Source organism: Pinus tabuliformis, chromosome Q (genome assembly GCF_031772625.1).
Source record: "Pinus tabuliformis cultivar Carrire ecotype Pingquan chromosome Q, CPIR1, whole genome shotgun sequence".
Classification (NCBI taxonomy): Eukaryota; Viridiplantae; Streptophyta; class Pinopsida; order Pinales; family Pinaceae; genus Pinus; species Pinus tabuliformis.
Genome location: NC_142296.1, coordinates 696339756 through 696354465, shown reverse-complemented (window position 1 = coordinate 696354465; position 14710 = coordinate 696339756). Strand labels below are relative to the sequence as shown.

General features: G+C 37.9%; 1 pseudogene; it reads left to right on the top strand.

The window, feature by feature from the left end:
- The first annotated feature begins 491 nt into the window (after nt 1-491).
- The window catches only part of LOC149221451 (receptor-like cytosolic serine/threonine-protein kinase RBK2), a 94912-nt pseudogene continuing 80693 nt past the window's right edge, over nt 492-14710 (top strand).

Below are 14710 nucleotides of genomic sequence, written 5' to 3'. Positions count from 1 at the left end.
TGTGCTCCATATTAAGATTGTCCAACTCTCTTAACAACATGGCGGGGATTTTGTCATCAACAAACTTTTCAAGAATTTTTTTTTAAACCCCTTCCAATTCTGGATAGAGTTCAAAGGAAGACTGTGGTACCATACAACTACTCTGCCATCTAAGGTACACATAAAAATTCTACATGCAACCTCCTCATAATGTACCTATAGCATTTTCATATGTAGGTAGAAGTTGTCCAAATGGTCCTCCGTTTTCACTGCTTCGTTAAGGTCATACTTTGTTAACAACTTTTCTGGGTTCCTTGGTAGCTTCTGTAGAACATCTAGCAATGCAAGTGGGCCCTAAGACATCTAGTCTAGATCTTGGTCTGCCATATCTTCGTCTTTGTTTTCCTCCTCTTCATTAGAATCTGATGGATCTTCTTCTTCTTCATCCTCGCCTAACCGGCATAAAGTATTGTTTGAGACTACAATGTTATCTCCATCACCACCATTATAAGATGGAGTTTGTTCTGGTTTCTCTTTCTACAGACTCCGCTAACTCTTCAAGGGTGGCGAGAAGAAAATATTCAAATGTAGAAACTATTACCTCGGTAGGATTGGTTGGGTTCTTCTTCGAAAATAAGGAATATTTTGTACTCCAGAATCAACCCAATAGCTCTTGCGAACTTACAGGTTATAGGACGGATGGCCCAGATCCGGTTGTAAGAAATTTCACAAGTTTATATAATCTCAAGCTAAGAAGATCCACCAACTTTAGGAATATGATTAGGGGAGGTGCTAGGAATAATACTGCCTTGACCGAAAGAAGTAGGATTAGGGTGGGTGAGATTATTAGCCATAAAAGTCTAGTTGCCCTCCTTTTAGTGCAAAAAATGTTGATAGTTTTAGACCTTCCAACATTCAAGGAGTATCCCTGATATGTGATCCCAATTAGGCCTCACACCATTTAGGATAGGAGCCCCATCTAGAATACAACTCAATTACCATTTTCTTAAATATTTTCCTTGGCTCTAACTATCAGCAAGAGAGAGGAATGCATTAGTGCCTTCAAAAAGCTAGTAAGTGTGCCTGGTGAGTGTTTGGTTGTAGGTGTGGTAAGGTTCTTCTACTGCGGAGGGAAGGAGAAAGTGACCCTTTGAGAGAGAGGTAATAGTACCACCCTAGCAGAGACACACATGAACATAAAGGATCCATTTAACATCGAGCATAATAGTCCACAAAGATGCGATGGTCATTGTGACCAATACAACACATTATCAATATGATAAGCACTAAAATAATAGAAATACTAATTTAGTATAGGTGAAAGCAAACATGAATCATAAACATTCATAAAACAGTCTTACAAATATTCATAATCCATGCATGAAGAACGTGTTGGCCATCAGGCTTCATATATTAAGTAAAATTCCCAAGACACATGTATACATCAAACACCACTAGCTTCAATAGTGGAGCATTGGAGCCACCACTTGCTCAAAAGAAAGAGCTTGTCTCTCTAATGCCTTGCAAGAGGAGCCAAGTTGAAAAAGTCCTTTTGTCATACAATGAGGGTGTATATATAACCAATGGGGTGATGCTTCACCTCCCTTGTGACTCTTTGATTGCCCTCATGGTTTTTTGACTTCCTATGACTTTTCGACTTTACATGACTCTTCATCCTCTGTACATGTCCTTTGGACTTCCACTTTACAATACATTTTGAACAAAAATTTACATTATCCACAAAAGTGATGTGGCACATAGTGACTCATGACATGACACTGATGATATAGTATACCTAGGGGGGATAATATGGGGTATAGAGGGAGGTACCCAAGGGAATAATGTAATAATGTGATGCGTGTTTCAGGGAAAACTAGTGTCGATTTGAACTGCTAGTCCCACTAAGACGGGTAGCTATCTTAGAAACAAAAAATGAGAGCTCTTCAAGAGTTCCTTTAAGTGTGATAGATGGAAGAGAAGAAAAGAGGACCAACTTGGATCTTCCGCTTTGATCCTAGCTTGATTTCTCCTTTCCTTGATAGAATTTTCCACTCCTCTCTTACTTGTACCGCTTCAAAGAGTACCTGTAGAGTCAAAGTAACATCAAACTATCAAAGCATCTCTATCTAAAACATCATAAACAATGCGGAATTAGAAACACATCGACCATACAATTGCATTCATAAACAAGATTCACAAATACAAGATTATATGGAGGAAAAATCAAAGAACTTTATTAATAGTAATGTAAGAGAGGATTACAACCCATCTTTCTGATCTAGCATCATCCTCCCAGTTGTAGAAGCCCTCTTCGCCTCATGAACAAACAAATCACCCAACAATGCAATGTCTCTTCCCACCAAACCAACATCACTTCCTTACAAAATACAAAATTCCAGCCTCTAGATCTCTCATATGGGGGATCCATTTATAGATGTCTTGCAAGGGTGTGAGTCAGCTTTGGGTTCTTGATTAGTGTCATTCCATTGATAGTTCTTGATTCCACTTGGAGATTTCATGATCTCTTACTCATCCCTAGGTGGATTCAGAGACGCAAGTGTCACATGAGAAGTTTCTGGAAGATTCCATGATCATCCACCTCGCAAACTATCTCTGCCATTTGTCTATTCTCGCTCATCGCACCCCACAGAAGGCCATTTGAGTATGCATCGCACCTGGCCAGTTAGGCAGTTAATATGCATCACACCTTGCCATGGAGCAGTCTGTATGGTCCAGGTTTGAGTAGTTTTTCAGGTGGAACTTCTGGGAAATGATGTAATTAGTTGACCATGATCCTTTAGGGTGTGAAACAACACTTTTAGGGACTTAAGGATCCCTTAGTTTATGGACATATGAGTTTGGGGTTGCAGTGCCCAAATATGTCTATAACAGCTGCCCCCTAAAGCATGAGGTTGTAAATCTTCTGATGTTGGGTGAAATGCTTTATTCATGAGGATCTGAGGTATTCGTACTGGAAGGTGACCTGTATAAGATACAATACAATACATCATCATCATATTATTTTCATGATCTAGCTAAGGCGGGCATTCCCATGCTCAGCTTTATAAATTCATTTTCATGTACATAGGACAAACAATCGTCTGTTGTTGCAGACTGGTGATTCTTCGCATGAAGAGTCATCTTCCCTGGCTTAGATGACTATCTGTGTAGCTTCTGTGTACAATTGATGTCTTTATTTTCCTGAATATATCGCAGCCTGGATGGATGAAACTAGATCCGGGGTCTTCAAAACTCGTCCAATCTTCGCCCGATGTACAAGTCGATCCATGTGAAAAGATGTTCTGAAGTCAAACATGGAAAGACATCGCCTGATTACCAGCCAATGATGTAAGCTGTTAACAGACGTGAGAGGAGTCACCGATAATGATGATGATCCTCAAGGTACTATAGTACAATTCACGTGGTGTGAATATATGAGCCGATGTCGAACACCATGCAAAGTCTTTCGGTCGAAGGTCATTGATGTAAACCTGTCGCCAGAAGTGAGAAACTTGCCATTGAGGCATGCAAGCTTCAAAGTACTGAAAGGGTTGTTTCTAAGTCAACTTCTTGGATAATGAGCTGATGTTGACAAGAAGTGACCTGTTGTAGGAGGGCCTTGATGTATCACACATCTACGACGCGAAATGGAGCAAATGATTTTTGTGAAGGTGAAAACGATCTGACGATATAAGGTTCAGGAATGGCGGCCATGAAAAATGTAGTGTGGATGTAGTGCAGTGGATGAGGCATTTGTTGGATGGTGAATTCTCTAAATGACTTCTCTTGAACATATTGGCGACACTGATATGGACTGGTAGAGTTAACCCCATGGATGGCACGGCGGACCAATGGTGATGGTGAACGGAAAAACCCAACCCATCTCAATCACGATGATGGAGTGAAAGTGTTATGTTCAAGAGCGACTTGCTACCAATAGAGTTCTTCAAGTTTTCTTCCCATTTTTCCCTAGTCATTACTGACTAGTGCCTCTTTATTTTTGACAAGCTTGAGGAGGATAATGTATGCTTGGTCTATAATTTTCCCTTCGGGCAAACCTGTCGCTTTGTGTTTAGCGAGCCTAGCATGAGTGAAACTCGTCCTTGTCTAGATGGACAAGTTTGTTGCTATTGTTTTAACGAGTTTAACGACAAAGAAAACTCGGTCCTTTTCATGTTTAGAGAGTTTGAAAATGGATGAAAAGGAGACTCCAACTATCCCTTTTCATGGCATAATCCCTTAAGTCTGAAAAAGTGTAAAATAATATGAAAGGGATGACTTTTTTATAGTTTTAGCAAGCCGACAAAGACAAGCACTCGATCTTTTTGTTTAATAATCCCTCGGGTCCAAAAAGATTAAAATATATGAGAGGGATGGCATCCCATTTACTTTAACGAGCTGGAAAGGCCAATAGCTCGACAATCTTTTTATGTTTAACGAGTCTAAAAAGAGTTTAAAAGAGACTCGTTTTTGAGGAACAAGTGGTATTTCTGGGTAGCAGCTAGTTCCAGGTAAGTTTGGAACTTCTCAAAACATGGCAGTGTGAAGAGGGTGGCAATTAGAATCACTCATCGCAGATGTTCCTCAAAAGGGTAAACAATAAAGTGGAAGCACATGGTCGACCAAATGAAATGGAGGTGATGGAAGGAACACAACCAAAGTTCAAAAAGGGCAGATAGCAAAGCGATCACAAAGGTTATTTACCAATGGCGGGTTTATTTTTTAATGAGCTTGAACCTTGTGCCAGCATGTGGTCAGTGTAGGTTGATTTTTTAACGAGCTTGAACCTTGCAGGAACATTGCTCTTACCAGTCTTTTGATAATGTCTCTTGGTAGATTTATTTTTTAATGAGCTTGATCACTACTATAACATGTGCTCATGACCTTTTTATGTAAGCTAGAAACGACCGGGCTACGAGGTTAAAGGGTTAAGAACCTACAAACTAAGAAAATCAAAGGTCGCTTTTCACTTGCATGCAAAGGTTTGCATGCCCCCAAGTCTTTCAGTAAAGGAGAGTTTCCAGGTTATCAAATGGAAGTCCTTGCGGTTAGGCAAGATCGTTTCCGTTGGGAGACAAAAAATCTTCCTTTGCGATGTCCATCGAAATAGACAAAGGTGATTGCTGTGAGCTTCCAATCACATAATGTACGAAGGTGAATGCTTTGAGCTTCCATTCACTATCGTACAAAGGAAATAATCATGTCAAACTGATCACATAACCTATATGGGAATGTTATTCGGTCCAAGTATTATGACCTTTCAAGAAAATCTCTCTTTTCCTCTGGGTTCTCCTACCGAAGCAGACTAGGGTGCATGCCCCCTAATCTTCATCACACTCACCAAACTACTCGCGGTAATTAGGTGGATGGGATGAAGATGCAAGAGACATTGTTGATGCGAAGAGACCATTTAGGGATGATGGCTGATTTATAGCTGTGTTTGAACTAGGAAATGAAAGTTAGCCGACAAGTTGCACCAGTCTGCCTTCATGTGGAAAACACATCACTTGAAAGAATGTGGAAAAAATGGCTTCCATGCTATATATATAATCACGTCCAAGGAGTAGATTGTAATCTAGTGGACCTTGGACTACCATCACGTTCAAATAAACGGTTTTCTTTCTCAAAGTTATTGGTAACTTTGGAAGGATCCCTAATGGTCGACTGGTTCCTTTGTTGAAGCCCAACAAATTTTGTTTTTCAGGAAAAAGCGATGGTGAACCAAGCGCTTTCCAAGCAGTTGAGGAAAGGATACTCACCGAAGCCCCTTCATCTATGATTGTGCCAGACATGATCATTTTGTAAACTTGTACTATGATTCAGAATGGTACATTAGATGGAAGGCGAGGTTTCGCTAGTTGATTCCAATCAAAGAAAATGACTAGACTGCTCAGAGGAGGTACCAGATAAATGTCCGGATAAGTTTCATGAACTGGGGGGGTCTCTTCTTGTTGTGAAGGAATGGGCGGATTGCCCCCAAGTTCATTAGACTCTATATCGACAAAAAGAATTTGAACAATGTCGTTCTCATCCTCTTTGGAAACTATATCATTTGAAGGTGGATTTTCTGAAGGCAAGACTGGGTTGACTGCCATCTCGACCAGTTGACTTTGATCCGATATGGACTTAGAAGGTTCACTTTCAATGATAGGTGATTCGATCGACAATTGAATTATGTCAATTGGGTTTTCAACTAGCGAAGGACTTGGCAAGAGTTTCTTGTATCCGGGTGGAAGCTGTTGCGGTGAAGCAGGACGGTTATCCAAAATGCTTTTGGCTTCATCCAGAAAAGGACAACGGTGAAGAGTATGATCACCCTCACATAACCTACATGGAAATCTAACTTTTCCTTTCTGTCAATTGACTTTGTTTTCACTAGTTGATGGTGCGCTATCAACCTGACTGTCAGGGGTTGATGACACTGAATGGTGCAAACGGGGAGACCATTCTCTCAAGATCAGCGGGATGCAAGGGCAATATCGATGGTAATGTCTCTCCTTGCAAATTACACATGGAGTTTTTGGTTTGGAAACTTTAGTGTGTGGATTTTCGCTAGATGATGCATTGGTGTTCCCTTGTTTAGCTAGCTTCTTCTTCTTCTCCTTCCCTTTCTTTTCTTCTCAGTTACTTGGTTTTTAGTGTCACTAGTTTCACCAAGTGAAGAGGAAGAAGGGGAAGGAGAAAAAAATGAAGTAGAAGGCGAAGGGGTAACTTCAGTATCATCTGGTTGCTGTTTAGATTGTAGAGGAATTATGGTGTTTTGAATGACAGAGGTCGAGAAAATCCATACCAACAGGCCGATTGTGATTCTCGGAAGGGACAATGTAGCCATATATGGAGAACCAATATCTCCCCAAGAGGAGAAAGGACTAGGATTCCCTCCATGAGGGATTCCTTGATTGGTAGATTCCATTATCTCAACCTCAGATCAACGTAGGAACAAGGATGTCATTCTGTTTAAAATAAATTTTAAAGACACTTTGACGCAACTTGCTTGTTCATTTTTTAAGAGTCGAGAAAAAGCTAAAGGTGACTCTAGTTGCCTTCTATTTTTAATGAGCCTGAAGTGACAAGTGCTCAGATGGACCTTTTATTTTAAGGAGTCGAAAAGGAACGAAAGTGACTGCTCTGGAAGTCTAGATAGAGGGTTTACCAAATTGATCGTAAAATTGAAAAATACACCTTGGTGATAAATGATAGAGAAATTACCAAGGACTTATGTACGACAGTCAATCTTCTCGAATGCTGTGTTCAGTGCATTACGATCGATAGGGCGGCAGACACGACTTCCTAAGGATAAAGGTTATCAGTCTATTGTGGTCTCCCAATATATACTCGACGATACAGGGAGCACAAGTCCGTACTGGCACTTGTTGTATCAAGGAGGAGGAATCACCCAACCTTCAATGAAAATGATAGTTACTAGGTTTTACGACGCCGGAACATGTCTCTAGCCTAGACTTCTAGAGGTGTTGTGTTAGATTCCAAAGCGTTTTTATGTTCATTGAGGTTTATTTTAGAGTTGATCTTGTTTAGAAGTTTGTCTTTCAAGGTTCACCGCATGATGTAGATGTGAAATTCCTAAATATGCAATCTAAAATGATAAATAGACATTTATGTTCTTTTAGCAATGAAAATCCTAGCTACAAAGGAAAGAAGATTATGATTTTCTTTCAACAGAGAGCATAGAGCACACACTAAATGCACTTTTCCTAAATCAAATTTCACAAGCAGTCAAAATGTAGATGCACGTGCATGTATTTTTTTTCCGCTTTCTTAATGTGTGCATGACAAAAAGAAAGCTAAGTACAGATCTGAACTATTTTCTTTCAAAGCGACAGTACTAACAATTTTTTTTTTCAAAACGAAAGGAAGACTAAGATGACACTTTTCGATTTTGAATTTAAAACTGTTTTCGACACTTGAATTACTGATAATTTCAAAATCAAGTACAATGACAAAAGTACAATCAACTATCTAGAAGAGGAAGACTTTACGACACTCTTCTTTTGATTTAAAATGACAATTACGACACTTGCATAAAAAATGACAGTTCGATTAAGCTACTTTCGACAAAGGAAGACTGTAAATGAGTGACAAATACACATAAACATTTAAAATTCCTAATTGATGGAGGCTGAAATAATGTGAAGGAAGATGGTTTCAGCAAGAAGGTACTGATCATGAACATCAAAACTACTGAATAAAGATGAAAACAAGGAGGAAAAACCAAATTTCAGAGAAGAAAACAGCGTCACTCAATCATCGCACCTGCAACACAGGGAAACAGGGATGCATCTCACCTACAACACATGGTAGGTGCGATGCATCCAAGTTTCACTGTTACAGACAGTGCGATGGGCCAGGGAGCGAAATTGAGCTTGGTTTTTGCTCAAAACTTGCAGCGAAGTTCAGTGATTTAGGCTGAGTAATGATGGACAGTAATAACAAAGCATAAGGGTAAGATCTGATGAGGTTCTGAGCTACTACAAGGGCACTTAAGATGCATTGTAAGTCAGATGTTCAGTTCATAAACCAACCTGGAGATTGACTGAAGCAACGTTTATCTACTTCTCAATTGCATAGAAAAGGCATTTCGAAGGCTAGCTGGCTAACTTCAAGCTCCCTCTGTAGTTTATAAAGCAAACAATAAACAAACAAAACAAACTATTCGTTCCCCATTGGAGTCGCCATTTTGTTTCAGGGAAAACTAGTGTTGATTCGAACTGCTAGTCCCACTAGGACGGGTAGCTATCTTGAAACAAACAATGAGAGCTCTTCAAGAGTTCCTTTAAGTGTGATAGATGGAAAAGAAGAAAAGAGGACCAACTTGGATCTTCTGCTTTGATCCTAGCTTGATTTCTCCTTTCCTTGATAGAATTTGCCACTCCTCTCTTACTTGTCCTACTTCAAAGAGTACCTGTAGAGTCAAAGTAACAACAAACTATCAAAACATCTCTATCTAAAACATCATAAACAATGCGGAATCAGAAACACATCAACCATACAATTGCATTCATAAACAAGATTCACAAGTACAAGTTTATATGGAGGAAAACTCAAATAACTTTATTAATAGTAATGTAAGAGAGGATTACAACCCAATTGTTTGATCCAGCATCATCCTCCCAGTTGTAGAAGCCCTCTTCACCTCATGAACAAACAATCACCCAACAATGCAATGTCTCTTCTCACCAAACCAACAACACTTCCTTACAAAATATAAAATTCCAGCCTCTAGATCTCTCAGATGAGGGATCCATTTATAGATGTCTTGCAAGGGTGTGAGTCAACTCTGGGTTTTTGATTAGTGTCATTCCACTGATAGTTCTTGGTTCCAATTGGAGATTTCATGATCTCTTACTCATCCCTAGGCGAATTCAGAGAGGCAAGTGTCACAGGAGAAGTTTCTGGAAGATTCCATGATCATCCACCTTGCAAACTGTCTCTGCCATTTGTCTATTCTCGCTCATCGCACCCCACAGAAGGCCATTTGAGTATGCATCACACCTGGCCAGTTAGGCAGTCAGTATGCATCGCACCTTGCCCATGGAGCAGTCTATATGGTCTAGTTTTGAGTAGTTTTTCAGGTGGAACTTTTGGGAAATAATGTAATCAATTGACCATGATCCTTTAGGGTGTGAAACAACACTTTTAGGGACTTAAGGAGCCCTTAGTTTAAGGACATATGAGTTTGGGGTTGCAGTGCCCAAATATGTCTATAACAATGGGCCATAGTTAATAAATAAAATGGTGAACCCACATCATGTAAGTGACCATAAATAGTTAGGAATAGTGTGATAAGCCCATTGTATTAGATGTATAATATTGAGAGACCCATGGTATTGTATGTATGAAGCCTATATAGAGGCTAGAGACTCCCCATTGAGAGATGTCAAGGATTATTGTATTGACAAGCATATGGATTGTGGAGTGTTCTTCTTCCTTAAGGAGTATTTGTATGGTGTTACCCTACTTCAAGGGTTTTACTAATAAAGATATGAATATTCTATATATTTTATCTTGTATTGGGCATATTTGGTATTTTTAATATATGTGCAACTCATATTTACTATATATGACATGGACTACATGTTGACATGACAATGTAAATTCATTGTTGCTACTTCTTGCTATGTGTCTTCTTGAGAATGTTATTTTGTTCACCTCCATATGGCTTAGAGATGAGGAGACTTTAGTGATATTAGATCTTGAGCAACAGTCGCAAATTGGTGTCCCTTTGCTTTCTTCTGATTGATCCGCCTGCATATTTAGCTACAAAGGTGCCTTCTTGCATGTTCCCCTTATCCATCTCCTTCTTCATCATCTTGATATGGTATGGTAGAGCACCAATATCTGTGATTCACTAATGACAAGATGACATCAGTTTGATAAACCCCTAGTCTAAGATGCTACATGTAGATCCATTGATTAAGCCAAGACTAAGTGGCAGGCTGAGGGAGAGGCTCAGTGACTATGTAATTGCACAACTCAGGTAGTCAGGGGTGAAGCTTAAACCTTGAGATTGTGTAATGCACAGTTCAGGCTAGACTTAGTAAAAATATTGCACAGTTGGGGAGTTTAGTGAGCTAGGCTGAGGGGTTGAGCATTGATTCAACCTACTGTGTAGTTCTGGAAGGCAGAGGAGACTAGGTGACTATGCAATTGTGCAACTCAGGAGCTCAAGGGTTGGGATTGAGGATGAAGACTACACAATGCGCAGTTCAGCCTTGGTTGGAGGGCTTGATTGTGTAGTTTTGGATGTCAAGGTCTGAGCTTGGGCACTTAGACTATGCAATGTGCTGTTTTGAAAGACAAGAACTACGCATTGTGTAGTGTCAAGAGTCAAAGTTGCATCTTGAGGGTTGGGACTGCGTAATGCATAGTAAAGGGTCGGATGAGGCTAAGTTGCTTGGTCATAAGTTTTACAGAATTTGGCTATGTGTGGGATCAATGAAGCTTATATGAGCAGTGATAAGAATTAATTGTGATCACACACTTAGAACACTTGACAACACAACATAGATAATCCAGAACACATGAACAACAAACTCCCTCCAGTGTGACAACTTTACAATGACAAGTGCGAAACCAAAGATACACTTTGCGACGATCGTAACGACACTTATGCGACAATGCTTAAAACTTTGGAAATGACTGCAACAGATGTTTACATAATAAGAGAAACTCATTTACACAATGGTAACCTCTTGAAACCACCAAAACAAGCTTATATACATCGTGCAACACTTGACACGAAAAAAGACGACACTTTGATTTTCTTGCAAATGGGAGAAAAACACTTAGAGAAAACACATGCAACGAGTCTCAATGTTTGCGAAGAAAGTATGCAAGATCATGGTAAGCTCTGAAATTTGGGTGTAGGCCAAAATTTTGGAGGGTTTTGTGGCAACGAAAACAAGTTGTGAGGAAAACATGGTTCCCTTGTATTGCCTTGAAGAGGGGTACTTTTTATTTTTCATTCTATCCATATATTTCCACTATGTTTTTCCCTTTCTCTATTATTAAAGGCACAAAAATTTGCTTAGCATAGCTCTTTTAAGGTAAAGTTGATAAATTTCAATGTTTGCTCCTAAACAAAAAAGAGTGAGCCAACTACTTTTCAAATATGATAAAGTTGAGAACTATAAGGAATTACATCTGAAGGGGAGGGGTCTTGGATTTTGATTTAGCTTTAAGATTAGGCCAATGAGTTTGTGATTCAAGAGGGTAGAGGGGATGATATAAGAAGATAGTTCCCCCTCATCATTCATGAGTGAGGGTTATAACAAAAAGCGATCTAAACACTCTACTTTGAAACTTTTCTCCACTTTTTTATTTGTTCAATTAAATTTATTGATCTTGCTTAATGTGTATAAAGTCCAATCTTGAGATGGTAACTTTTATGCATTCTTCATGTTTATCTCTAAAATAATTTCCTTTTTTTTCCCCATTTTTAATAATAAGATTTACATCTCTGGTTAGCATTTGTATATTTATGGAGTTTTGTAATGTAAACCATCCTTCCAATTTTTTCCATTCTAAAAATTTTATTCACACAATGGGGCCAATGCATTTGCTGGAATTGAAATAGATTAATTTTTTTCATTCCAAAAATCCGATTCACATTATGGTGCCAACGTAGTTGCTGCAAGTAGATATGTAATATGCAAAGTAGCATAAAGGATTTAGAGATTAAATGGAATTCCTCAAGCCTAGGCTTTTACAATCGAAGGGACGATATTTGAACCAAGCCATTCTTCACAAAGATAGATAAAGTACATAGTATGGGCATGCAGTATTACTTGATATGGAGGCTTGGATTATGTGGAGATATTACAAACTTCTACTCACTTTTGTGGAAGGCTAGCAACTATCCGAGCAAGTAGATACCATGAGAGGACTGAAACGAGGCAGTCTAGGGGGGATTTTTTGGGTCTCTGAGATATTTCTTTCAATTAACTGATATTGAGTCTATTAGGATTTGGAAACAACCAAGGGAGAAAAAGCATTGAAGTGTAGGGAAGGGGCAGATGAGGAAGGAATAGGATTTTGTGAGTGTTACCTGGCATAGTTTAAGAGGTTTGGATTGTGGCAATTCTACATCTTGCTTAGATTTAATAGTTAAACAATAAATTTTTGAATAATTTTAGGTAGATTTCTAAGGAAGTAGTAAAATTTTGGAAGGGGTCTATGGCTTGACCATACTTGTCCTTCTCCCTTGTATGGTTTTGATTCTGTTGTAGTTGTTGGGTTGATGTAGGTGGTATTTTCAATAAAGTGGTTGAACCTTCCACTTGTTGGCCTGTGGTTTCACCTTTATTCACAAAAAATTAAATTAACTATCAGTTGAGGTTGAGGTTGAGTGGAGGTTTAGTTTTCCTCCAATATGCAACCTTTCAAGGGTTTAACAAAAATATCATCTCTTTCTTTAGCAGTTAACCAAGGCTAATGTTTGATTTGTGCTTGCCTATCCTACTTGAGTCTTGAATCTTGGCCATTTTATTATTATATTGACTTTTGTTTTGTTTTATTTACTTATTTTTTTAATAAGAAACACCCTCAATGTCTTTCTACTCTAAAATATAGTTGGATTTATTAGTGTATAACTTTTTATCTTTTAGGATTTTATGACAGTTTCTATTTTTTATTTCAATTTTTTTTTATTGTAAATCAAAATTCTGTCAAAAATACCAGAAAAATTTTGCACAGGAATAAATGAAATAGCTCTTCAGTATCTCTTTGAAATGTTGTAGACTGCAAGTGTTTGTAAGGCCAAATAACATGACTTCGAACTTGTAATAACTTTATAAGTTTTAAATGTTATTTGGTTATATGTTTGATTTAGATTCTTGTTTAATAATACCTTTATTGTAGTTGTAGTGTTGTATAACATTTGGTTCAATGTAACTTTCCATAGTGTCATCAATTATAAATATTTTTTCTTTTATGTTGTGATGCCAAGAAACGTAAATCATTATCCAGTTTGAATGGACCATTTGTCTTTTCTACCATAATAATAGGGGTCACATTACTATGTGGGATTAGTTACTCCAGTAGTTGTGAACTAGCCCCCATTTCCATCCCATCATTCTTTAAATAACGACATGGATTGATATTGACGGGTCCTGATTTTGGCTCTAATTCAAGTATGTCTTCCATGATTTAGGCATTTATTAGACTTATTGGCAAATATTAGAACACAAATGATTATTTTTCCAAGAGAATTTCCACATCCCTAGTTGGTGTGGTTCTTTTGGTTTTTCTTCCATGGAAAAGCAATATGTGATCAAAGCTAGATACCCCTTTTAAATTAATTTCTCCATGTCACGAGATAGCAAGTATTAAGTGGGTTGGGAATGTCAAAACTTCATGGAGCTTGTATTGTCATCCTTCCCATTCAATTCTAATGCATCCATGTTTAAAATAAAGCCTCCGATTGCACTTTTATATGGTTAATACCAGTTGGGATACAAAAGATTTTTTTAGCCATGGAAATAATGTTTTTAGAGATACTTAATGCCATTCTATGTTGTAAATAAAAAATAGAACTCCACAAATATACAGTCAAAGGATATGAAATAAAATTTTGTAACAGTTTGCTTCTAGGATACTAACATAAACACAACTTTCCAATGCTTTAAGCAGTAATTTCATGCATACATTTGCCAAACAAATTTATTACAAACTTTCATGAGCAATGCTTTTTGTAAACTTGTATTTGAAGATGCAAACGTAAAAACTCTCATGTAGGATGTAATAGGTTTTGTAGTTTAACCTAAAATTTTGCTATTAATTTTTTTGAAAAGTTCCATGAACTTTTGAAATTATATGAGGTGGAGGTAACTTAGGAACCTACACTATTCAAAATTCCTACAACTTGGAAAATATGCTTGCTTTTCCTTCCAATATTTTTCTATAGCAAAATTCGCGTCCATTTAGATTCTTTCGGTATTTTCTTCTTTCAGCAAACAGAGAACAATGCAAATTATTTTAAGGAAGATTAAAAAAATTGATCACTGATTTATGACTTGCAGGGAATTGAAGCATCAAGATTGTCTCATGATAAAAGAATTTATTTTAATTTTTTAATGACCTTCTTTCACAACTTCTTGTGCATCATTTTATTGTTTCGTTCTTTGTTCAAATTCTTTATTTTAGGCGTGTCATAGGTAAGTGAATACTATCTGTTTTAATGACAAAATAAAATACAAACTTATGCTTACATGCA